Source organism: Sturnira hondurensis, unplaced genomic scaffold (genome assembly GCF_014824575.4).
Source record: "Sturnira hondurensis isolate 20B ecotype Veracruz unplaced genomic scaffold, ASM1482457v3 Scaffold0019996, whole genome shotgun sequence".
Taxonomy (NCBI): Eukaryota; Metazoa; Chordata; class Mammalia; order Chiroptera; family Phyllostomidae; genus Sturnira; species Sturnira hondurensis.
Window position 1 is genome coordinate 327,058 of NW_028092627.1, and position 24,884 is coordinate 351,941.

General features: G+C 41.4%; 1 protein-coding gene across 4 annotated transcripts in view; it reads right to left on the minus strand.

Annotated features, from left to right (window-relative positions):
• The window catches only part of POU2F3 (POU class 2 homeobox 3), a 118,953-nt gene that overhangs the window by 21,738 nt on the left and 72,331 nt on the right, over positions 1–24,884 (minus strand). The gene's annotated exons all lie outside the window — the stretch shown is intronic.

A 24,884-nucleotide genomic window follows, 5' to 3' on the forward strand; every position in this document is an offset into this window, starting at 1 on the left:
ATTTTGACCCTGAGATGATATTCTTTTTGGGTAGGGTGGGGATATATTAGAATGCCTTTTATGAAATGATGGCAATCTGAAATGATTTTTAAATCAGTTTTATTTTTAAAACTCCCTACCTCATAAAGTGTAACATTGGAAACCCTTTATCAATCTCTCCTATGTTCTAGTTTTTATATTCTTGGTCCACAAAGTCCCAAGTCTGGGAAACACTGATACGAAAGACCAGCTTCCCCTCCATCTCCCTTTGTTTTTCACACCTCCCTGTCCTCTGCATGCAAGACTGCCTCTGTAGCTGGGCCTCTTTGGTGACAGTCTTTGCCTGTCTCCCTACAGGTGGGGACATGTCTCCCTCAGAGTACTGCAGTGGTTGCAGCCTAAGGGGCCTGTAATGGTTTCCAAACTTTCTAGCAGCCTCTACCTCTTCAGTGCTAGCACCAACCACCCACTCATGGGTTTCCAGGTGTCCAAGAGCAGGGCAGAAAGCACTATGTGTGGCCATATCTCCTCCCACCCTGAGAACAACTACCCTCTTGCAGCTTTTAGAAAGTCCATGGAGGTGGGGCACCTAAGTGACTTTGAGTTCATATAATGTAACAAAGAGAACATGATTTGGACCATGCCTTACAAAAGACATTAGAGATCCTGGCTTAAACCATTTTCTTGGTCTACACTGAATCTCACTGACATCCTGGAAGCTCTCCTGTCTTCATTAGTTTAACCTAAGTTAAAGGTTCAGACTAACGGCTATACTTGTGCTTTTAATCTCTGTAGAAAAACAGCTTTGGATCATTAGAAGAAAAATTCCCTTTGGTTGAAGAGTCAGGAACATCCTATGGAGTGACTATTAGAGACTGAGAAGGAATAAGGTACCTTGAAGATAGCGGAAACCCAATTAGTGTTAATTGAATAAAAGACATAAACAGAACCCATTTCTCTATAGTCTCCAGGGGGATACAGTGAGGATGCAGCTATACATTTCTTCTAGCCCTATCTCTGATTCTAACTTATTATGTAACCTTGAACACTCATTCGGCCTTATGGAACTCAATTTCCCCATCTGTTATATAGTGCTGCATAGATTTTTTTAAAATTTCAGTTCTAAACTAGAATTACAAATGCCAATTCCATAGTGCGTTTGGCATACAGGGCTAGTCCAGGTTGCTGCAGCATTCTTAGACAAAGTAGATCTAAACAGCAACAAGAAGCTCTAGTTGTGCAGAAATTGGTAAGAGGATGCTTCTTGCAGGGGTAGCCTTTACAAATCATTCCTGTCTTTTCTTCTCACCTAAGGAGACTATTCTGGAGCCTAGAACACACAGGGGAGGAAGGGAGAGAGAGAGAAAGTAGCACAGTAGGATCAGAGAGTGAGACTTTCTGAAAATTCAAAAACCCTGGCCACCCAGGAATGATCTCCAGCACATTTCAACCTCTGCCCCCAGCGCCCCTCAGCTCTTTCCACCCACACTTAGAATCACAGTCTACAAAACCCTGGTATTCTAATTCTTCCCCCACAAATTGGAGTTCTCACAATCTAAATTATGAGGAAACATTTTGAAAAGGTAGAAATAAATGATAAACTACTTATTTAGTTATTTATTTACTTTTTGGGTTTGCCTTTTTCTTTTTTTATTTTATTGATTATGCTGTTACAGTTGTCCCATCCCCCCCTTACTCTCCTCTGCCCTGCACACCCTCTCCCACCCTCATTCCTCCACTTAGTTTATGTCCACAGGTCATACATATAAGTTCTTTGGCTTCCAAATTTCCTACACTATTCTTAACCTCCCCCTGTCTACTTTCTACCTACCATTTATGCTACTTATTCTTTGTACCTTTTCCCCTTCGCTCTCCCTCCCATTCCCCTGTTCATAACCCTCCATGTGATCTCCATTTCTGTGATTCTGTTCCTGTTCTAGTTGTTTGCTTAGTTTGCTCTTGTTTTTGTTTCAGGTGTGGTTGTTAATAACTGTGAGTTTGCTGTCATTTTACTGTTCATATTTTTATCTTCTTTTTCTTAGATAATCCCTTTAACATTTCGTATAATAAGGTCTTAATGATAATGAACTCTTTTAACTTTACCTTATCTGGGAAGCACTTTATGTGTCCTTCCATTCTAAATGAAAGCATTGCTGGAGAGAGAAATCTTGGATGTAGGTCCTTGCCTTTCATGACTTGTAATACTTCTTTGTATCCCCTTCTTCCCTGTAAGATCTCTTTTGCAAAATCAGCTGACAGTCTTACGGAAACTTTTTTGTGGGTAACTTTCTCCTTATCTCTTGCTGCTTCTAAGATTCTCTCCTTATTTTGAATCTTGAGTAATGTAATTATGATATGCCTTGGTGTGTTTTTTCTTGGGTTCAACTTCTTTGGGACTCTCTGAGCTTCCTGAATTTCCTGGAAGTCTATTTCCTTTGCCAGATTTAGGATGTTCACCTTCATTATTTGTTTAAATAAGTTTTTAATTTCTTGCTCTTCCTCTTCTCCTGGCACCCCTATAATTAGGAAGTTGGAACGTTTAAATATGTCCTGGAGGTTCCTAAGCCTCTCCTCAATTTTTGAATTCTTGTTTCTTCATTCTTTTCTGGTTGAATGTTTCTTTCTTCCTGTTGGTCCACACCATTGTTTAGAGTCCAAGCTTCCTTTCCATTACTGTTGGTTCTCTGTACATTTTTCTTGATTTCACTTAGCATTACCTTCATTTTTTCATCTAATTTGTGACCAAATTCAACCAATCCTGTGAACATCCTGATTGCCAGTGTTTTGAACTGTGCATTTGATAGATTGGCTATCTCTTTGTTGCTTAGTTATATTTTTTCTGGAGCTTTGAGCTGTTCTTTCATTTGGGCCTTTTTTTTTGTCTCAGTGTATCTGCTAATATAAGGGGAGAAACCTTAGGTGTTCACCAGGGCAAGGCAACCCACATCGCTGCTTTGTGATGCTTTATGTGGGGAAGGGGTCAAGAGAGAACAGTGGTGCTTGCTCCACTCTCTACCTGATTTCAATCACTTCCCCTGCTACCCACAAGCAAATTGGGCTCTTCTAGTGCTGATTCCTGGGTGGGTTGGTGTGTGTATGTTCTATGACCCTGTGGGTCTCTTGTACAAACTCTCCTGTGAGGCTGGGAATTTTTCCTGCTGCTGCCTCAACCCCCAGAGATGTTTTCAATTAGTGGTTTGAGGCTTTATTTCCCTGCACTGGGACCCTGGGTTTCAAGGTCTGCTTGCTCCCCAAGTGTTCTTCCCGGTTTATCCACACATGACAGTGGTGCCGCCCACTCCACCAGCCAATCTGCCAGGTGCTGCCTTGCCAGCCAGCTGCCGCCTTGCCTGCCCCTGTACTCCACTGCTGCTTTGCTGTGACTCCTCTCCGTCCATCTGCCTGTCTCCATCCCTAATACCAGTCTGGATGGATGTGTCTTCTTTAACTCCTTGATTGTTGGACTTCCATACAGTTTGATTTTCTGTCAGTTCTGGTTGTTTTTAAATTGTTGTCGCCCTTCTTTTGGTTGTGCGAGGAGGCACAGTGTGTCTACCTATGCCTCCATCTTGGCTGGAAGTCCTAAACTACTTAGTTAAAACCACCAACAACAACAACTTTAAGGTTTGCTCTGAGAAGAGGTTTTACTTATGCAAAGCCTTTTTGGCCAGTCTCCCCTCCCCACATCCCCCTTCTCTACCTGTCATTCCAGAGGGGGCACACGTGAAGCAGGATGGAGGAAGGGAACAGGGAGAGAACATGGAACACTGGACCTGAAATCAGGCTAGTGGAACCACCTCAGGCAGTTTGGCCACATTCCAGCTAGAAGGCAAGTGGCAGGATTCCTTTATAGACTCATTATGCTCAGTGGAGAGATAAGGAGGTGCAGCTATGACAGAGCTTGAAAACATGTGCTTTGCCTCCAACCTGAGTGCTATCTGTTAGAATCAGTGCCAGGTTTTCCTACAACACTTAATTTCAGAAACCAGAGCCATCATAAAAGAAAACTCAGCCTTTCATCTGTTTGCTGGATCAATTGTCCTTCAAACTCTTTTAGGGGCACTGCCCACCTCCCAATTCTGAGAATAAAGTGCCTGATTGCAAAAATGTCTCCGAGTGTTAGTCTACATGTTTTGACAACTCCATGTGTTATTATTCTGTGTTTTTTCCTTGGCAACCTTTTACTCTTTCATTTTTCATAATTTATTATCACATTGGGTGTGAACTACTGACAGTAACTCCCAAAAAGACAATCCTAAATAAACCAAAGTGAAGGACAATAAAGGGTACTTCCTTTTCTGTGAAAAGTTCTAAAATCTCCTCTTTAGTTGGTGGGTCTCAGAAAGAGCAGAGCTGGAATAAAAGGGAAGCAGTTATATCAACAACTCTTCTGACTCTAGCACACTTCTCTGACAATTCTCTGAAATTCTGGGAACTCAGAAACCAAGAAATTCAGAAATAAAGATCCCCTCATCAAAAAATCCCTTTCACAGATGTTGAATGGAAAACACCGGAGCCTTTCCAGGCAACTAGGTGTTGGCTGTGGATCTGGAAGATGAGATAGTGAGACTTCTGTTGGATCCCATTGACTTCTAATATGGAAATTGGAGCCAAATTGGATGAAAACCTAACTCCCCATACTTATGAAAACCCAATCAAACCCATAGCCTACCTAGAATTGTAAAGATCATCTCCAGAGTCCCTTTAGTGGTTCTTCTCACACAAATGAAATATTTCTCTGGACTCTGCTTAGGACGAACTAATCCCTGGAGACATGGGCCAACACAGAGAGCTCTCTTGTCAGAGCCATTGATCATCCTGTTCATATGTTAGACGTCTGTTAGTTTAGAATCTTCTCCACCCACTGTACTGGGCAAAAGGTATTATTCTGAGTTTGGGCAGTGACCAGGAAGGGAAAAGTATCATGGGTGGTTATCTTTTCTAATCCAAGTGAACTCCCTGACATCACTTGCTTTAGAAAGCAGTAGCCTCATTCTGGAAGGAGAGTTCCTTTTAGGAGCTGGAAGCCCTTCATACTTTCCTTACTTGGCTTCCTCTCCCAGCCAGGAGGTGTGGGGGACAAGAGTTTACAATCCCAGATCAGGAGGGCCCAGAGAGCTCAACAGATGGATCTAAAGTTATATAACAAAATGCTGGCAAAAGTCTGACAAGGGAATGGTCCTCTAACCCTCTCCTGGTTCTCTTTCTGCCAGGGATGAAAGAGAGAATAGACTACAGGAGATAGAGAAGAGGATGTTTTGACCCAGACATACACTTGGACCTCCTTATTAATCATCTGTTTTAGGATTATGCAATGAGGCATGGGGAGTCTGGGGTGCTCATCCATACCCTCCTCCCCATGACATTTTCACACGGCCCTCTCTAAGGGAAAAACAGACCAACACTAATGAATATATCACTGGTGATGAAAATGATCAAAGCTGTTGTCCCAGTTGCATAACTCATTTGTGGAAAATGTTTCATAAACATTTCACAAGAAGGAGAATTTCAAAGCATGAACATCTCTCAACCTGCCTTCAATTACAGGCAAGATTTTTTTCCTTCTCCCCACTTCTACATTTCTGCCTAGCAGTGAGGAACAGTTTCTGCTTTGTGACTGATTTATAAAGGGTTGGCAGACATGTTGTCATAAAAATATCTTAAAAATATATTCCAAGCGGTGGTGTTAGGAGGCAGGTATTTCATCTTAGGTGAATAAGGCTGGAAGTCCCCCAAGAGATGTTGATTGTATTTTCATTTGGGGGACTCTCCTTTCTCTGTGACTCTTACCAATTTCCTGTGATCAGGGTTTCTGCTTCAGATGCCTCTGAAAGTGCCCGGGGAGATGGCCTCATCCAGTCTCTGATCTCTATTCATACCTATGACAGACAAGCCTACACACACCTTTACCCATGTACACTGGGATCTTCTCCCTGACAGGAGACGTTTTGTCAAACTTCTAGACAAAGGAGTGATGCAAGACAGGAGACATGGGGCCCTTTAATAAACTAAGGGCTCCTTAGGAGGCTGGGGCCACTTGAAGTTGCTATCTCCTGAAAAGAAACTTTCCAAAAAAGGCATCCTTGTTTTTCCTTCTTGCACCTATTCTGGAAATACAACAAGCTTATCAGTCATGTTATTTAATACTTTGGCTTCAGTACTAAGGACATAGCATTGCTATTCCTAACACATGTGTGAATAAATACCCCATCATTTTAAGAGCATAAAAGTTTTCTTTTTCTTTTGGTATATAAATCCATGCAATCAAGTTTAAAAACTCTGGGAAATTAATTGTGCCCTCATTGAGAATGCAGCCTCATAAATGTCATGGTGCCCAAGACTTGAACAACTTTAACCACTGTACTTCCTCACAGCCCTCCTGAAATACCATCAGTGTCCCCCTGCAATTGGGAGCTGGAGTGATGAGAGTTCTCTTGTTTGGTCCTGATACCTTCGAATCAGAGTTTTCTGATTGTCCTAGTACTCTCCCTGGAGCTCCTACTCTCTAGGGAGGAACTACTCCCACAAAGAAATGCTGATTTGCCCATACAGAGGGCTGTTCTGCCCCCAAATAAATAAAATGGCAGGAAGTAGAAGCTACAGTGGGGAAAAGAAATGCTGAGCATAGTCTTCGAATTGAACTCTGAAAACTGTTTCTGAGTCCAGTGGTTATTTTTGGGAAGGGTCTTATGTTTAAGTGCAATTTATTATCTCACTGGGTTCTTCCGCATATGCTTGGGCTGCCTATTACTGAAGGACTTTGATGTCCTTTTCAGAGGAGGGGATGATTAAAAAAAAAAAGACACCCAGGAAACAAGCATGAAGCCCAAAATCAACTAGTAGACCTGACTTCAGATTCCATTCCTACTTCTAACTAGTTGCATGATCTAATGTTAAATTATTTTACTCATGTATGTAGGCCTTGGTTATTCCTCTACTTTAGGAGGAAAATAGACTAGACAGAAACTACTTGAGAAATTTATAATATATTAAAGAGAGTGGGAACAGACTTGTCACATATAAGTATGTTTGTTGTATTACTCAACTGATTTTACAGATAAAAGACTGAGGTTTGCAAATGTTAGGAAACTTGCTTAAAGTCACACTGCCAATGAATAGTAGAACTGAGATTTCAACCCAAGTCTATCTGTACATAGTTCTTCTACATAAACCTAACTCTCACTTACTGTGTGTGATAGAATCATAGAACCACAGACTCATAGAGTAGATAGTGCCAGGTGCATGGCAGATATTCAACAAGTGTTGATTTCCCTCCTTCCACATTAGAAATGTAGATATCACCTGGTCAAAAAGGTTAGTTTCACAGTTATAACTCCTGAACACCAGAGAGGGGAAACAATGTGCTCAAGACAACACAGCAGGAATTACAGCCAAGCCAAACGTGGAGATCAAGTCAGGGCTAGTTAGGACAGATCTCCTAAGTCCCCACCCAGAATGTAGGCATGTACTGTGCATTCCATTGTATATATGGTCTGGCTTTACTTTCTATTTCTATCACTCTGATATTGTTGTCCACTCAGGCTCCTGTAATAACTGAGTAGTAATCCTAATCCCATTGCTCTAAAGATATTTAATGTCAGTCAAAAGAAAAGTTTCCACACACAGAGTTTTCAATTACTATACAGGGCAAGGTTTAGATATAAACAAAACATACATCTAATTGGTATGATAACATAATGTACTTAGTCTAGGAAACAGCATCATCCTTGATTCTCACATGTATTCATTAACTGTAGGGCTTTGATATTTGCTCTTTCCCTCCCTCATTACGAGGAAGATAGGTAGGGAGGGCGAAAAAGGCTCAGTCATGCCATGAAATCCCTGTCTCAGTATATATTTTATTAATGAAAATTTTCAAAGGAAACTAATGAAAGGGCAGATACAGTACTCATCTTCCACACACACACACACACACACACACACACACTCACAACACCAATTAGTGCCATAAGTATTAGCCTAGGGGAGAAAGTAATATATTTTGGCACTTTAGAGATTAACAAGCACTTTCAAATGTATTTTCATGTATTCTTCATGATAATTCAATGGGGGTAATGATCTTATCAAATTGTTTTTACTGATGTAGGAACTAAGACAAGGAGAATTTAATTAACATGTTCACTGTTAGACAGCCGGGAGGAACAGAGCCTGGCTTTCTACTCAAGGCTTTGGCCTTTAGATCCTCCCCTCTTCTGCCTATACCACTCTGTGAGACAGTCACACTGAGCTTCCCTCCTCCAGAATTTCCCACGCAGAAATGTGTTTATTAAGACAGACACATTTCTCCTTTCTGTCCCATGTTTTCATATCTAGTGCACACATGGTAACCAGTACAGTCTGAAATTTCTACATGTATGTGAGAACTACATTTACTGAAAGTCAGGTTTGTAACAAGTCTGACTGGAATTCTTTTTGGCATTTCCTGGGTGCCTGTTTGTGACCTGGAAGCCTGTCCCTGAAAGTTTGAGCATTGGCTATAAATACAAATAAACAATTTTATCTGGTAATTTTCAACTTTAAGAATAGTCATCTAGAGACTTCTGGCCAAGATGGAGGTGTAGGTGGAAACACTGCCTCCTCGCACAACCAAGTTTAAAGACAACAAAGTTTTAGTAACAAAAACCCAAACAAAACACAAAAAATTGAACTGTATGGTAGTCCGACAACAACGAACCACTCAGTCAGACTGGTAAGAAGGGCAGAGTCAGAGGCTGGTGGAGCAGGGTCAGGCAAGAAAAATCAGCCAGACCAACTCAGGAGCGCAGGTGGCGGTTGGCAGGTCGCAGGCATGGGGTGGCAATGGGCAGACCCAGTGAGGGTGCAAGGCAGCTGGCTGACGACGGTCACACATTCACACTCAGATAAACCAGGTAAAGGAGCGAGCAGTGAGACAGACCATGCAGGCTAGGGCCCTAGTGATGGGAATTAAAGCCTAAAAACACCAATTGGAAAAATATTCAGGGTTGAAGTGCCAGGAGAAGCTCCAAGGCTCACAGAGAGTTTGTTGGAGAGACCCACAGGGTCCTGGAGGGTGCACAGGCTCACACACCTGTGAGCCAGCACCAGGGGAGCCAGGTTTGATTGCAGGAAGCAACAGAGGGGACTGAAATCCAAGAGAGAGTGGAACAAATGTCATTACCACTCTCTGACCCCACCCCACATACAGCATCGCAACCCAGTGACTGGATCTCCCTACCCTGGTGAACACCTAAGGCTCTGCCCCTCATACGTAACAGGCTCCGACAGACCAAAACATTGTGGCTCAAAAACAACTCAAAGCCCCAGAGCCAATAATTCTAAGCGACCAAGAAATAGCCACCCTATCAGGTGCACAGTTCAAAATATTGGTGATCAGGATGCTCACAGAACTGGTTGATTTTAGTCACAAATTAGAGGAACAAATGAAGGCTAAACTAATTAAAATAAAGGGAAATGCACAGGAAACCAATAGTGATGGAAAGAAAACTGGGACTCAAACCAAGGGAGTGAACCAGGAGGAAGAAAAAAATGACCAACAGAAAAGAATGAAGAAACAAGAATTCAAAAAAATGAGGAGAGGCTTAGGAAGTTCCAGGACATCTTTAAACATTCCGGCACCTGAATTATAGGGATACCAGAAGGGGAAGAGGAACAGCCATGAGTGGAAAATGTATTTGAACAAAAAAAAAAATAATAATAAAGGAGAATTTCCCCAATCTAGCAAAGGAAATAGACTTCCAGGAAATCCAGGAAGCTCAGAGTCCCAAAGAAGTTGGACCCAAGGAGGAACACACTAAGGCACATCATAATTACATTAGCCAAGATTAAAATAAAGGAGAGAATTCTAGAAGCATCAAGAGAAAAGGGGACAGTCACCTACAAAGGAGTGCCCATCAGACTGTCAGCGGATTTCTCAAAAGAGAACTTACAGGCAAGAAGGGGCTGGAAAGAAGTATTCCAAGTCATGAAATCCAAAGACCTACAACCAAGATTGCTCTACCCAGCAGAGCTTTCATTTAGAATGGAAGGACAGATAAAGTGCTTCTCAGATAAGATCAAATTCAAGGAGTTCATCATCACCAAGCCCTTATTATATGAAATGTTAAAGGGACTTATCTAAGAAATAGAAGATAAAAATATGAACAGTGAAAGGACAGCAAACACACAGTTATTAACAACCACACCTAAAACAAAAGCAAACTAAGAGGACAGCTAGATCAGGAGTGGAACCATAGAAATGAAGATCACATGTAGGGTTAGCAACAGGGGAGTGGGAGGAGGAGAAGGGGGGAGAAGGTATGGAGAATAAGTAGCATATATGGTAAGTAGAAAATAGACAGGGGGCAGGGCAAGAATAGTATGGGAAATATAGAATCTAAAGAACTTGTGACACATGGACATCAACTAAAGGGAGGGAATGGTGGGGGAGGAGTGTGAAGGGTGGAGGGAAATGAAGGGGGGAATAGGACAACTGTAATGGCATAATCAATAAAATATATTTTAAAAAATTAAAAAAAAAGAATAGTCATCTAGTAGGATTGGAGGTCCTTGTCTCTTGTATTCCTGTGACATCCCAAAGTAAGGCACCTCTTATGGCCATTTGATATCAGGCCAGCTCTGACAGCAATGGGGTAGACAACCTTCCATGTGACATGCTTTAAACACAAGTCTCCTCTTTCATAAAGGTCTCCTTTCCAGTTTAGTCCAACATCTAGTATGCACCTGTTGTATACCAAAAGAAACTAGGGACACAAGAATGAATAGGAATCATACAGATTAATAAGAAGATGGCAAGTGAAAAAAATAAAAAGAAATATGTACAATCATAGCAGGGAAAGGTTATAATTTGCTTTGCCAGAGGATGTGTAGAGAAAGAATAAAATATGGAAAACATCATAAAAGAAAAGTACTGAGCAGCCCAGAAGATGGTAAAAAAAGATCATGCCAGGAAGTAGGAGCAGCATGTCCAAAGTCACAGAAGGTAAAACAGCACTTCATGTTTAGGAGGACCAATCAACTCAGCAGTGCTACAACCTATAGTGGGAAGGCCTGGGCCTATAGCCAGGGTTTGACAACAGAGCCTTGTAGTTCATGGAAAGGACTTTAGACGACTCTGGGAGCCAAATGTAACTAGAGTAAAGTGGAATAACATAGTGAGCTTTTTTGTGTATTTAGTTCAACTATGGTAACAGCTGTGTGAAAAATGGATTTGAAGAGAGTGCAATTATAAACTAATTGCACGGGGCAACTAATGAAACAGCTGTTTTTTGCAATAGTCTAGGTAAGAACTGGTGAGCACATACTTAAGGCCAAAAGAACAAAAATGGAGCTGGGGAGACAGAGGAAGATTTTTTCAGATAGAAAATGTGTTTCCACCCCTAACAGTTTATCCTTTATAACAAAGGACTCTTTATTTGAGGAATTATCTGTGGAAATGCCTGCATAGCTGAAAGGATACAGAAAAGAATCTGAAAGACCACAGCCCACCAGACTGTTAATGACAGGTGGAGTGGATGGCATTCAGGGCCTAGAAGGTATTTACTTCCTAAATCACATTATTCTGCAGTATTCAATTTTTAAAAGCTAATTATTCATTTTAAATTAAAAAAGTAGTAAGCACTGAAAGTTTTATATATGTGTCTAGAACTTTCTAGTTTACAAGGTGGTGGTGTTTGTTTTTTCTTTTTTTGGCCTGGTGAAGAGATGTCATGAGAAGTTTAGGGGACATTATCTAAGTAAACAAACATATTTATGCTGATATGTACAGACTGTGTATATATGCATGCGCATTTTTATTGTTTTTAATATATTTTATTGATTATGCTATTATAGTTGTCCCATTTCCCCCCCTTTATTCCCCTCCACCCTGTATACCCCCTCCTACCCACATTCTCCCCCACCCTAGTTCATGTCCATGGGTTGTACATAAAACTTCTTTGGCTTCTACATTTCCTATACTATTCTTAATCTCCCCCTGTCTATTTTCTACCTACCATTTATGCTACTTATTCCCTGTGCATTTTCTCCCTTCCCCCCTCCCTTCCCTGCTGATAACTGTCCATGTGATCTCCATTTCTGTAATGCTGTTCCTGTTCCAATTGTTTGCTTAGTTCATTTTTGGTTTTGTTTTTTTTTTAGGTTCAGTTGTTGATAGCTATGAGTTTGTTGTCATTTTACTGTTTGTACTTTTGATCTTTTTCTTAGATAAGTCCCTTTAACATTTCATATAATAAGGGCTCGGTGATGATGAACTCCTTTAACTTGACCTTATCTGGGAAGCACTTCATCTGTCCTTCCATTCTAAATGATAATTTTGCTGGATAGAGTAATCTCGGGTGTAGGTCCTCACCTTTCATGACTTTGAATACTTCTTTCCAGCCCCTTCTTATCTGTAAAGTTTCTTTTGAGAAATCAGCTGATAGTCTCATGGGCAGTCCTTGGTAGGTAACTGTCTCCTTTTCTCTTACTACTTTTAAGATTCTCCCCTTATCTTTAATTTTGGATGATGTAACTATGATGTGCCTCGGTGTGTGCTTCCTTAAGTCCAACTTTTTGGGACTCTCTGAGCTTCCTGGACTTCCTGGAAGTCGACTCCCTTTGCCAAATTAGGGAAGTTTTCCTTCATTATGTTTTCAAACAAGTTTTCAATTTCTTGCTCTTCCTGTTCTCCTTCTGGTACACCTATGATTGGGATGTTGGAACGTTTAAAATTGTCGCAGAGGTTCCTGAGCCTCTCCTCACTCTTTTGAATTCTTGCTTCTTCATTCTGTTCTAGTTGAATGTTTATACCTTTTTTCTGTTCCAAACCAGTGACTTGAGTCCTGGTTTCCTGCCTGTGACTGTTGGTTCCCTGTACATTTTCCTTTATCCCACTTTGCATAGCCTTCACTTTTTCCTCTATTTTTCTACCACACTCAACCAATTCTTTGAGTATTCTGATTACCAGTGTTTTGAACTCTGCATCTGATAGGATGGCTATCTCTTTGCCACTTAGTTGTATTTTTTCTGGAGCTTTGATCTGTTATTTCATTTGCCCCCCCCCCCTTTTTTGGTCTCTGTGAGCCTGTTATGTAGTAAGGGGCCAGGGTGGGGCAACCTAGTCCCTGCCTGTGGTACTGTATGTGGGTAAGGGTCTGAGATGGAACAATGCCACTTGTTCAGCTCTTGGCCAGCTTTCAGTCACTTCTGCCACTACCCACAAGCAAATTGAGCTCTTCTGGTGCTGATTCCTGTGTGAGTGGGTTTGTGTACCTTCTAGGATCCTGTTGGTCTCTCCAATGAAATATCCTGTGAGTCTGGCAATTTCTCCTGTCACATCAACCCCCACAGGTTTTTTCAATCAGAGGTTTTGATGCTTTATTTCCCCACTCTGGAATCCTGGATTATGCAGTTTGTCTCACTCCCCAGTTGTTCCTCCCGGTTTATCCCCAGGCAAATGTGGGACTGCCCGCTCTACCAGCTGCTGCCTTGCCGGCCCTGGTCCTTTAGCCACCACGTTGATACAAGTCCTCTCCACCCCAGCTGCCAGTCCCTGCCCCTCCTATGCCTCCACCTTGGCCAGAAGTCCATATTTTTTAAAGTAATAACTGGAAATCAAAGTCATTCTCTCATTGTATCCTAAGGTGTTGCTTTCAGCAGGCAACACCTGGGATCTGACCTGCATACCTCACATACATTTTCATGATGTTCTATAGTTTACAAAGTACTTTAAAACGCATAATTTTGGTTCATTTTCAGAATATTCCCATGATATTGAAAAAGCAGGTAATGTTATTACTATTTTACAGTGGAGGAAAGCAAGATTCACAAAAGGTAGCAAATTTATCCAAGGTATGTGGCTATCTACTTGGATAGCTATGATTTGAACCCAAGTCATTTAAAATTCAACACATCTTTCTAATTCCTAAGATTTTCTGAGTAAGCCTTCCCAAATAAGTGGCTTTTAAAAGCCATTAAAATCTCTTTCTATAGCTCCAAAGCCTTTGTTTTAGTTTTGGATATATATTTATTGGTTTCACTTTTGAATAGAGATCTTGCTGAAAGCTATTATATACAGAACTATTTTCCCTCAAAGAGCACCTGAAAGATAATTAAGTCAATGATAGAGTGGTAACTGAACTCCTTTTAAAAGCAATCATGCCCTTTGGGGATACTGAAGTGTTTGGCCTTAGGTGGCTGTGGCCCTAAATTGCTTTTAATTTTTTTAATTTCCAGCTTTGTTTTAACAAGGTTTTTTACTTCTTTCTCACACTCAGGATTTTTTTATGTTTTCATGTTTTAATCTTGCTTCTAACAGCCCCCTATTCCACCTCAAATTTGCAGCTTTTATTTGCTAAGGGCTGGATAAGACAGATAAGTAAACTTGTCACAACTGTTTCTACAATAAAAATTGAAGGCTCTGTGAAAGGGTTTGACTTGAGGTCTCATTTTGCTTCCTTTTAATTCTCAGCTGGGTTCTAAACAGGCAAGGCTACTGGCTCCTAGAATAAGTGAGGCACTGAAGAAGCTCTATTATCTTTCTGTAAGAATGGGCTTGCCCTCTTGTTTAATATTTATTGAGTGCATATCTATCTTGTTACCCTTATTAGCCTGGGACAAGGCTCCAAGCACAATAATTAGTTAAACCCACACAATTGACAGTGTAAGCTAAGTGTTTTATGGCTGGGGAGCAGTATAGCAAATTTGTTACTAAAAGTCCTGGTAAATTTGAGCCAAGGGATTCTCTGAAAATATATGAGGTGTGTCCAGAAAAAGCCCAGCCATTGTTAATATAATGAGAATGGTTTGCACAACATTGATGTAACCTGGCAGCCAAGGAGAGTGGACTGAAATGCACAGGTCTGAACAATGACAACTTCACTGTACTAGTCAGTGGGGGTTGTAGACCCCATTGAGTGAGCATGTGTATTGTGTGGCCATCCCATTCAAAATGACTGAGTGCAACAGAGTAACAAATCTGCATCAAATTTTGTGTTAAGCTTGAACATTCCTCTGCAAACTATTTAGATGATTCAGAAGGCTGCAGCTATGGGCAACTGGTGATCGGCAACTTCATCACAACTCACCCACTCATGAATCGTGTCTTGTGCAGAGTTTTTTGGTGAAACATCAAATCACCAGATGACTCAGGCCCTCTACAGCCCAGATTTGATGCTCTGTGACTTCTGGCTTTTCCCAAAACTACAATCACCTCTGAAAGGGAAGAGATTTCAGACTGTAGATGATATTTGGGAGAATACAATGGGTCAGCTGATGGCACTTGGGAGAACTGTAAGAGGTCCCAGCATGCCTACTTGGAAGGGGACTGAGGTATCATTGTGCTATGTACAATGTTTCTTGTATCTTGTATCTTCTTCAATAAATGTCCCAATTTTGCCTATTGAAGGGCTGGATACTTTCTGGACAAGCCTGCATATGTTTCCCTACTTACAAATTCTGATTCTTTTTTAAAATTTTATCTATTTATTTATTTTTATAGGGGAAGGGAAGGAGAGAAATATCGATGTATGGTTGCCTCTCGTGAGTCCCCTGATGGGAACTGGCCTGCAACCCAGGCATGTGCCCTGAATGGGAATTGAACTGCGATCCTTTGGTTCCCAGGCCCGCGCTCAATCCACTGAGCTACACCAGCCAGGGCTACAACTTCTGATTCTTATCTAGGTCTCATATATGAAGATAATTATTCTGCAAACTTAATACCTAGAAGACTTATGTTGCTTATTCTGCCTGCTTGGCACAGAGCATTAATGCCTATCATTTGGAAAATGCTTATTAAATGTATGAAGAATATGCATAAATACTTTTAACAATCTTAGAACATAGGAAACTGGATTTCAGAGAAGACAAGCGTTTTTCCCAAAGGCCATATAGCTAGGAAGTTGCAGAACTTGCATTTGAACTTGGGTCTGACTGGATTCAGAATCAACTCTCTTTTAATCATATCACACTGACTTAAAAAGTCATGACTAGCTAGACTCATTTCCTTTCATATAGGGCTCCTACAAGTGATGATCAAGTGAATGCTCTAAATTATTATATAATGTATATATGTATTGTACACAGACGTCAAGATGGGGGTCATATGGGCTGAGATAGGTTTGATTAACAACCGGTCACTGTCATCCAGGAGGGACATTTCCAATGATTGGGTGAAGATGTAGCAGGCTTAGTTATAAAATCTCAGTGTGAGGATCAGAGATAGCTACTACCTTGTACAAAGACATCAAAATGTTTTTTAGAGTTTGAAAATATAAAAGGAAGGGAAGAAAGTAATAAGATAGAACATAAGAGCAAATCTAAAACTCCTTAGAATATGAAAATTAACTGTGTAAATGAAGGCATTAGTTTATATTTAAAAGACTTGAGAAGCGTTAACTGACTTTAAGAGCATGTAAGTTGACAGGGTGATATAATTATTACTAAAAAATATCTGTAGGACAGGCTAATGGAAGCAGAATAATAAGGGAGATTCCCCTATTTTACCATGTAAATTATAAGAGGACAAGACTACTACTATCTTATCTGTTCCTGGTATGACTGGAACCAGGACACAAAAAAGTATAGTGCTTGCTCAATAAAAATTTACTGAATATGTACATAAGTGTATAAACAAATGGTTCCCCTGTGTTCTGGCCTAGCTTGATATCATCTGACCGTTATATGTTGTACACTTGTGGATTCTAAAGATAGTGAATGGCTTATCGAAAGATATGCATATAAGAAGACATTATGGCACAAACAACTTCAAGGAGTTTATCATAGTATTGGTAAAACATATTTGAGGCAATCTAATGTCCATGGATAGGACAATGGAAAAATAAAATTACATTAAAATAGTAGATTATGTGGTCATTAACAAAAATAATAAAACTCTACATGTACTGCCATAAAACAATCTATAAATTTTATTTGTAAATTTAAAAAGAAAGTTGCACCCCAGCTGGTGTAGTTCAGCGAATTGAGCACAGGCTGTGAACCAAAGGGTCGCTGGTTAGATTCCCAGTCAGGGCACATGCCTAGGTTGTAGGCCAGGTCCCCAGTGGGGCCATGTGAGAGGCAACCACACTCCGATGTGTCTCTCCTTCTCTTTCTCCCTCCCTTCCCCTCTCTCTAAAAATAAATAAATAAAATCTTTTTTAAAAATAAAAAGGAAGTTGCACATAGCACAATGTGAAGGAACCCCTCCACAACTAGAATTATCTTCTGGTGGGCAGGCCGCTTGTAGTATATAGGTTTCCCCAGCGAGGTGGCTTCTTGGAACCCATCTGTATCAGTGTATTAACTGGTGTTGTTGTGAGAAGCTGTGTTTAGCTCCAGTGAATTTTTTTGAAGACTCAGTGCATTTGCCCATTTCATGATGGGTGATCTATGAGCTCACCTGCCCACACCATGCTGAATGTTCAGCAGCTTTTGACCAAAAATGGCATGACCCCATCCCCCAACCTCCCTATTCACCCAATCTTGCCCTGAGCAACTTTTCTGTTTGTTTGTTTCCCCAGATGAAAAAAGTCCTTAAAGAGAAACATTTTGCTGATGTAGAAGAGATGAAACAAAGAACAGCAAAAGAACTAAAAGGCATTAAAAATCCATGAGTTCAAAAACTGTTTTGAGCAGTGGAAAAAACATCTTGATAGGTGTATAGCATCAAATGGAGAGTACTTTGAAGGCAACTGAAGTTTAAACATGCAAGAAAGAATACACAATTTTTTACAAAAAAATTCTGGGGATTTGTGGGAGGTACCTCTCTGTATATATGCATATATGCATATTGCACATATACGCATTTTTAAAACCCTACAAATATTTATACATTTTCATTTGTACCCAAATTCATGTGAATGCAGAGAAAGAAGTCTTCTAGACACATATGTATACATACATGTGCACATACACACCCTACACTGATACTATACTGATAACAGAAGTTATCTCTGGGGACAGTGCTGAGAATGAACAAGGATCTAAAGTCTTCTTTTTTAGGACTTCCGCCAAGATAAAGGCATGGGTGGAAACACTGTGCCTTCTCCCACATCCAAGTTTAAAAACAACAAAGTTTTAGTAAACAAAAACGCAGCCAAAACACAGAAAATTGAACTATACGGAAGTACGACAATAACGAACCATTCAGCCAGACCGGTAAGAGGGGTGGAGTCAGCAGCAGAGCAGGGTTGGGCAGGAAAGATCCCCCGACCCAGGGGCCCTGGCAGCCATGGATGGATCCCAGGTGTGGGGTAGCAATGGGTGGACCCAGTGAGGGTGCAAGGCAGCAGGCTGACCAGTCACACATTCGCACACAGATAAACCATTGAAGGAGCAAGCAGTGAGACAGACCCCACAGGCCCCAGCAGTGTGAAGCAGCAGAGGGGACCACCATTGCCCCTCTTTGACCCCACCCCCACATACAGCATCACAACCCAGTGACTGAGTTTCCCGACCCTGGTGAACACCTAGGGCTCTGCTCCTCATACGTAACAGGCACAAACAGACCAAAGTATGGCTCAAGAACTCAAAGCCCCAGAGTCAATAACTCTAAGTGACCAAAAAATAGCCAGTCTCTCAGATGCACAGTTCAAAATACTGGTGATCAGGATTCTCACAGAATTGGTTGATTTTAGCCACAAATTAGAGGAACACATGAATGCTAAACTAATTAAAATAAAGGGAAATGCACAGGAAACCAATAGTGATGGAAAGGAAACTGGAACTCAAATCAATGGAATGGACCAGAAGGAAGAACAAGGCATCCAACCAGAAGAAAATGAAGAAACAAGAATTCAAAAAAATGAGGAGAGGCTTAGGAACCTCCAGGACATCTTTAGACGTTCCAGCATCTGAATTATAGGGATACCAGAAGGGGAAAAGAAACAGCCACGAGTGGAAAACTTATTTGAACAAATAATAAAGGAGAACTTCCCCAGTCTGGCAAAGGACATAGACTTCCAGGAAATCCAGGAAGCTCAGAGAATCCCAAAGAAGTTGGACCCAAGGAGGAACACACTAAGGCACATCACAATTAACATTAGCCAAGATTAAAATGAAGGAGAGAATCCTAGAAGCAGCAAGAGATAAGGGGATAGTCACCTACAAAGGAGTTCCATCAGACTGTCAGTGGATTTCTCAAAAGAGACCTTAGAGGCAAGAAGGGGCTGGAAAGAAGTATTCCAAGTCATGAAATCCAAAGACCTACAACCAAGATTGCTCTACCCAGCAGAGCTTTCATTTAGAATGGAAGGACAGATAAAGTGCTTCTCAGATAAGATCAAATTCAAGGAGTTCATCATCACCAAGCCCTTATTATATGAAATGTTAAAGGGACTTATCTAAGAAAAAGAAGATAAAAAATGTGAACAGTGAAAGGACAGCAAAATCCCAGTTATTAACAACCACACCTAAAACAAAAGCAAACTAAGAGGACAGCTAGATCAGGAGTGGAACCATAGAAATGAAGATCACATGTAGGGTTAGCAACAGGGGAGTGGGAGGAGGAGAAGGGGGGAGAAGGTACAGAAAATAATTAGCATAGATGGTAAGTAGAAAATAGATGGGGGGATGGCAAGAATAGTATGGGAAATATAGAATCTAAAGAACTTGAGACACGTGGTCATAAACTAAAGGGGGGGATGGTGGGGGAGGTGGTGTGCAGGGTGGAGAGGAATGGAAGCGGGGGAAAAAGAACAACTGTAATGGTATAATCAGTAAAATACATTAAAAAATAAAGTCTTCTTTTTTAAATCTTTATTATTAATTTTTTTTACAATAAGAAAATATTCATGTATTATGTATATACTTGCTTTAAGTAAGGCAATCAGAAACTTGATATGTGAAATTGTTTAGGAAACTGGATGTTTACATAGAAAGGGGAAGATTTTAGTGTGATAGTTTTTCTCAAATATTAAAGGGCTGTAAAGTGAATATAAAAATTATAAAATTTGCTACATTTTCTTATTTTAAAATATCACTGCACCCAGAGAAAACTCAGTTGTAAGGCATTGTATTATGAATAAATGTCCTACCCAGCATAGAAGGGAGAAAGAAGAAAGCCTTGTGTCAGACACTAAAGATCTGTGGAGCTCTTTTATGGATGGAGGTCAGATGATCAGAGGGATTCTTCAGCTCTATGAGTCTATGTCTCTGACTCCCTCCAGGCTTAGAGGCTCAACCCCAATTTGTCTCCTTTTTAAAAAAAGATTTTATTTATTTATCTTTAGAGGGTAAGTGAAGAAGAGAGGGAGAGAAATATCAATGTATTGTTGCCTCTCATGTGTCCCCTGCTGGGAACTGGCCTGCAACCCAGGCATATGCCCTGACTGGGAATTGAACTGCGATCCTTTGGTTCCCAGGCCAGGGCTTGTCTCCATTTTTTTAAATTTACTTTAAGAAAGAGGGGAAGAAAGACAGAAAGAGAAGGAAAGAAACATCCATATGTGAGAGATACCCCCAACTGGGGCACTCACCCCCAACTTGAGACTCAACCCCCAACTGGGTCCTCAACCCAGGTGTGTGCCCTGACCAGGAATCAAACCTATGACCTTTCAGTTTGTAGGCCGGTGCTCAATTTACTGAGCCACACTAGACAGGACTGTATCCATTGTTTATAATCAATAAAGTCATAGTGATATCAGGTGTCATTGGATACCTCGAACCACATGGTTTCTATTAAATGGTCAAATGTGGCAGCCCCAGGAATGCCACATTTCTCTGTTGGAGCCTGTTTCTGGCTTCAATAAGTAGCTTGCTGCTGAACTGCCAACCTCAAAGAGTTTAGAAAAGTGGCTTGGTCAGAGTACTATGCAGACCCTGGATCCATAGAGAATAGGTCCTAGCTCCCAGCAACCACTGAGCAAACAACTGAGCTGCTTCAGCTAACAGCTCCTGAATGTTAGCCAGAAGTGGCGGGGTTGGAAAATATTTACCTGAGCTAACTGGATGGAGCCCACTGCACACTCTGTTTGCATAAACCCAACAAGCTTATCTTCCTGGGAAAGGAGGTGAGTGTGGATCACTGGCTGAGAGAAAGACAACAGAGAGTAGAGCAGCATGAAGAACAGAAGATCCTACAAAGCAGAGACATGGGCACACAGAATGTAGGGAGGGTGGGTAGGCGGATAGGTTTATTTCAACTACCCATTAATACATTTGTTTAGGAAACACTGATTGAATGTGTACTCTGTGCCAGGCACTGCTGTACTATAATACTAAAATACAGATTCTTTCCTCAAGTATTTCACAGTCTGGGTGGGGAGGTAGACACACACACAGCAGAAACCGGTCAAGGTGAAGAAGGTGGAAGGATGGTCCTAGTGGGCTACCTGGAAAACATGACATTTGAGCTGAATTTGCAAAGACAGGAAGATGGGGAGTAGGAGTAAGGGTAGGGATGGAGGCTGGCACCTGGGCTCATTCAAAACAGAATTAAGACACCGCTGTCTATTCCTCTGTTCCTTCCTACCTTCAGACACCTCCCTCATTTCAAAGAGAATTTTCATTGCTTCTTACAAGCACCCAGGCGGTACTTGAGAGTTGTTAGGACCTGGGAAAGAGGGGACCTGGAGGTATTTTGTGAAGTTGGACCCCCCAAATCCTGTTCTCTGAAAGGTCAGCCTGAGCAAGATGGGGCAGCTCACCCTAAGAATGCTGGAACTTTGCCAAGTTTCTAATTTCTAGGCAAAGTCCTATATCCTAGGTCACATCACCTTGCTTTATGCCAGAAAAATGCCTGTCCCTCCCAGGCCCCTGGGCAAGGACAGACTCTGGTGAGTGCCCCACTAGCCAGGAAGCTGCCTTCTGTGCTGTTAGGCTTAGTGTAAGGGGAAGCACCAAATCCTCAGAAAGGAAGCTGGTCCTGATTCAGACCAGAGAAGAAGACAGAACTATACTCCTTGCCTTTGAGCAACTAACCGCCTCCCCCTCCAGGCAGAGTGTTATCAACCCTTTCTGGCCTAATGTTTCTTGCCCTAACAACTTGGTTGTTCCTCTTATCTCAACCTAGAGTGGGGCACAGAAGTACTCCACCACTGGCCCCTGCAGGAATCAACACTCACCCTCATCTTTCCAAGCTTCAGTTTACAGTTATACAAGTGGCCCACAAAACCCACTTCCAAGCCCTCAGATGAGCCCATCTATAGGATTGGGCTAAATTTTTTAAATGTCCTTGTTATGAATAACATACTCTCTTTGAGAAGATGGCATCAGAGGGGAAAAGCAATTTAATATATATATAACTCACTTTAAGCAAACTGTATTGAAGATCTTTGGCTCTAAATGATCATAAAAGGCATGCTTTTCTTTGAAGAGATTCAGTCTAATATTCCTTTAAAAATCAGGCTCTCATGGTAAAGACAAATAAAATTTAGCTTACAAAACTTTGACTTAAGTACAATTTTTCTAAAACTGGAGCCAGGCTGATGTGAAATAGAGTAGCCAGAATCAATATTTGTGCGATAGCAATAATAACTCATGTTGATTAAGTATTCACTATGCCCTAACTACTTTACATTCAAGATCTCATTTAATTCCCTAAGAACACTACAAAGTTGATTCTATTATTTCTCCCCAATATACAGAGGCAGAAATGGAGGTTTAGAGAGGGTGAGAGACAAGATTACACAACTCCTACTGGTAGAGCCAAATACAAATCCAGGTCTGTGGAATGCCAAAGCTGGACTTCTGACCACTACACTGTTATTTGCAAGCCTAAAACAAAGGACACCCTGCAGCAGTTCATATCAATGAAGTCTGTGGAGGAAATATTAGAAGATGCCAGCCCTGAGGAAGAGATGCTAAGAAAGAAAAGCAAAATAGGATGTGAACCAAGGATACTTGAGGTATGGGGGCCAAGGGGCTTTTAGTGGCCACACAGGAGAGGTAGAGGGGCAACTTGACACTTGATCTAGACACAAGCAGCAGAAATCTAGGGGGCTATGGGTGGTGGTGGTGAGGGAAGATGGAATTAGTAGAATAAATTGAATTTGGAGGCAACAGACTAGCAATGAATATAGTGTCTATTATCAAGTAGGCATTGAATAAGGATAAATTGAATAAGTCTCAGTTCTGCCACTTAATTCAAGTCACTTTACCATGTTGAGCCTGAGTTCCTTTACATTTCAAATAAGAATAACATACATTTTACACAGTTATTGTGAGAGGAAAAATCTGTTGGCTTAATGAAGTCCCTCAGAGAGGGATATGAAATGAGAAGTGATCTGGTTCACAAAGTGGGCACATAGAAACAGTTCCTGAGCCCTAAGAGTGACCTCCAAAGCCCCTCTTGGGCTTGATTTTTCTGAGGTGGAAAAAGTTTATTTTCAGAAGCAGCTGTGATTCTTGGAGAAATAGAATCTCCTGGTTATTAGAATTGTCTTGACAGCCCTAGACTAGGGGGTGGAGGGCGGAGAGCAGGGGGCAAAGAGAAAGCCAGGTTCCGCCCCCTGCCCTGCAGGCATGCACACAGGAAAACACTCCCCCTTGCACCCTTCTCACGCACAGGCCCAGGGAGGTGCTTCTCATGTGGCCAGGGGAACCCTCTGGGTGGGAACTCTTCTTCACCCCACCCTTTACCTGGCAATCTTTCCTGAGTCTGCAGATACTATCTCTACCAACCCAGCAGGCAAGCCCCAGCTGTGAAAAGTCCGCAGGAGTCAGTATGGGTGAGAGGGCTCTGGAAACGTGGAAAAGTACTGTACAAATGTCAAATGAGGGGCTTTGAATAATTTAGGTCATGTCTCATTTGCAAGAGTGTGCTGTGTCTGAAAAGCAACTTGGTGCAGTGCAGTCAGACAGGCCTGTTGTATATCTGGGCTCCACCTTGGGTAAGTTACCTAACCTCTCTGGGCTATATAGTTTCCCCAGCTACATAATGGGAATAATAATGCTTACCTCACCAGACTGTCATAAGGATTAAGTAATATCAAGTAAGACATAACTTTATGTAAAGTGTCTGCCACATCCCATCATCCTTGGTTTGAATCCTGGCTCTAAGCAAGTCCCTTGACCTTTCCCAGCCTCAGTTTTCTTTTCTATAAAATGATTATTATAAAGCCCCTACTTGAATAATGGCCTGCAAAGTTGTCAAAAGAGACTCTGCAAATGTGATCAAGGTTAAGAACATTGGGATGGGGAAATTAGTCTGAATTATTCAGGTGAGCTCAATCTAATCACATGAGTCACTAAAAATGAAGTCTTTTTTTTCTGGATGTCATTAGAAAGAGGTGGCAACAGAAGGATCATTAAGGCAGGCAAGGAAATGGACTCTCCTGAGCCTCCAGAAGAAGGTAGCCCTGCTGACACTGATTTTATCACAGAAGACCCATGTTCGACTTCTGACTTCCAGAAGTGTAAGACAGTAAATTTACATTGTTAAATAACCAAAAATATAAACAAACAGACTACTGCTCAGGGTTACAGTAAAGCACAAATGATATACTGCTTGTTAAGAACTCAGTCCACCCAGAGCCTGTTAGAGTAAGGGTATTAATTCTTCTGGGATTGTCTGGGGCAAAATCCAGCTTCTATTTCAAGACCCCTGCTCCAGATCCTGCGTGAGAGGGGGAAGAATTGGTCCTGCTTTTAGCCTCACCAAAGGCAACTTCTGAAGTCTCCAAAGAAAACCCACTTTGGATTTTTGAAGCATCAAGGACAGGATTTAGACACTTTCCTTTTCCACTTGCATTCTGATTGCTCTGCAACCCACACCTGACTGAGCAGAGAGAAACATTTTATCTGCACTCCTTGTCTAGATGTATCCAGGGCCTTGTGCAAATGCTGAAGTCTGAATGAACCTAAGCTTCATATCCAGTGCCCCAGAGGGGTTTTGTGGTGCTATCTGGGGGTTGTCTGGTAAACCAAGATCTACTAGGGACAGGTCTCTGGAGAACCTACAGCTCTTTTTGTTCCTATCTGCTCCTTAC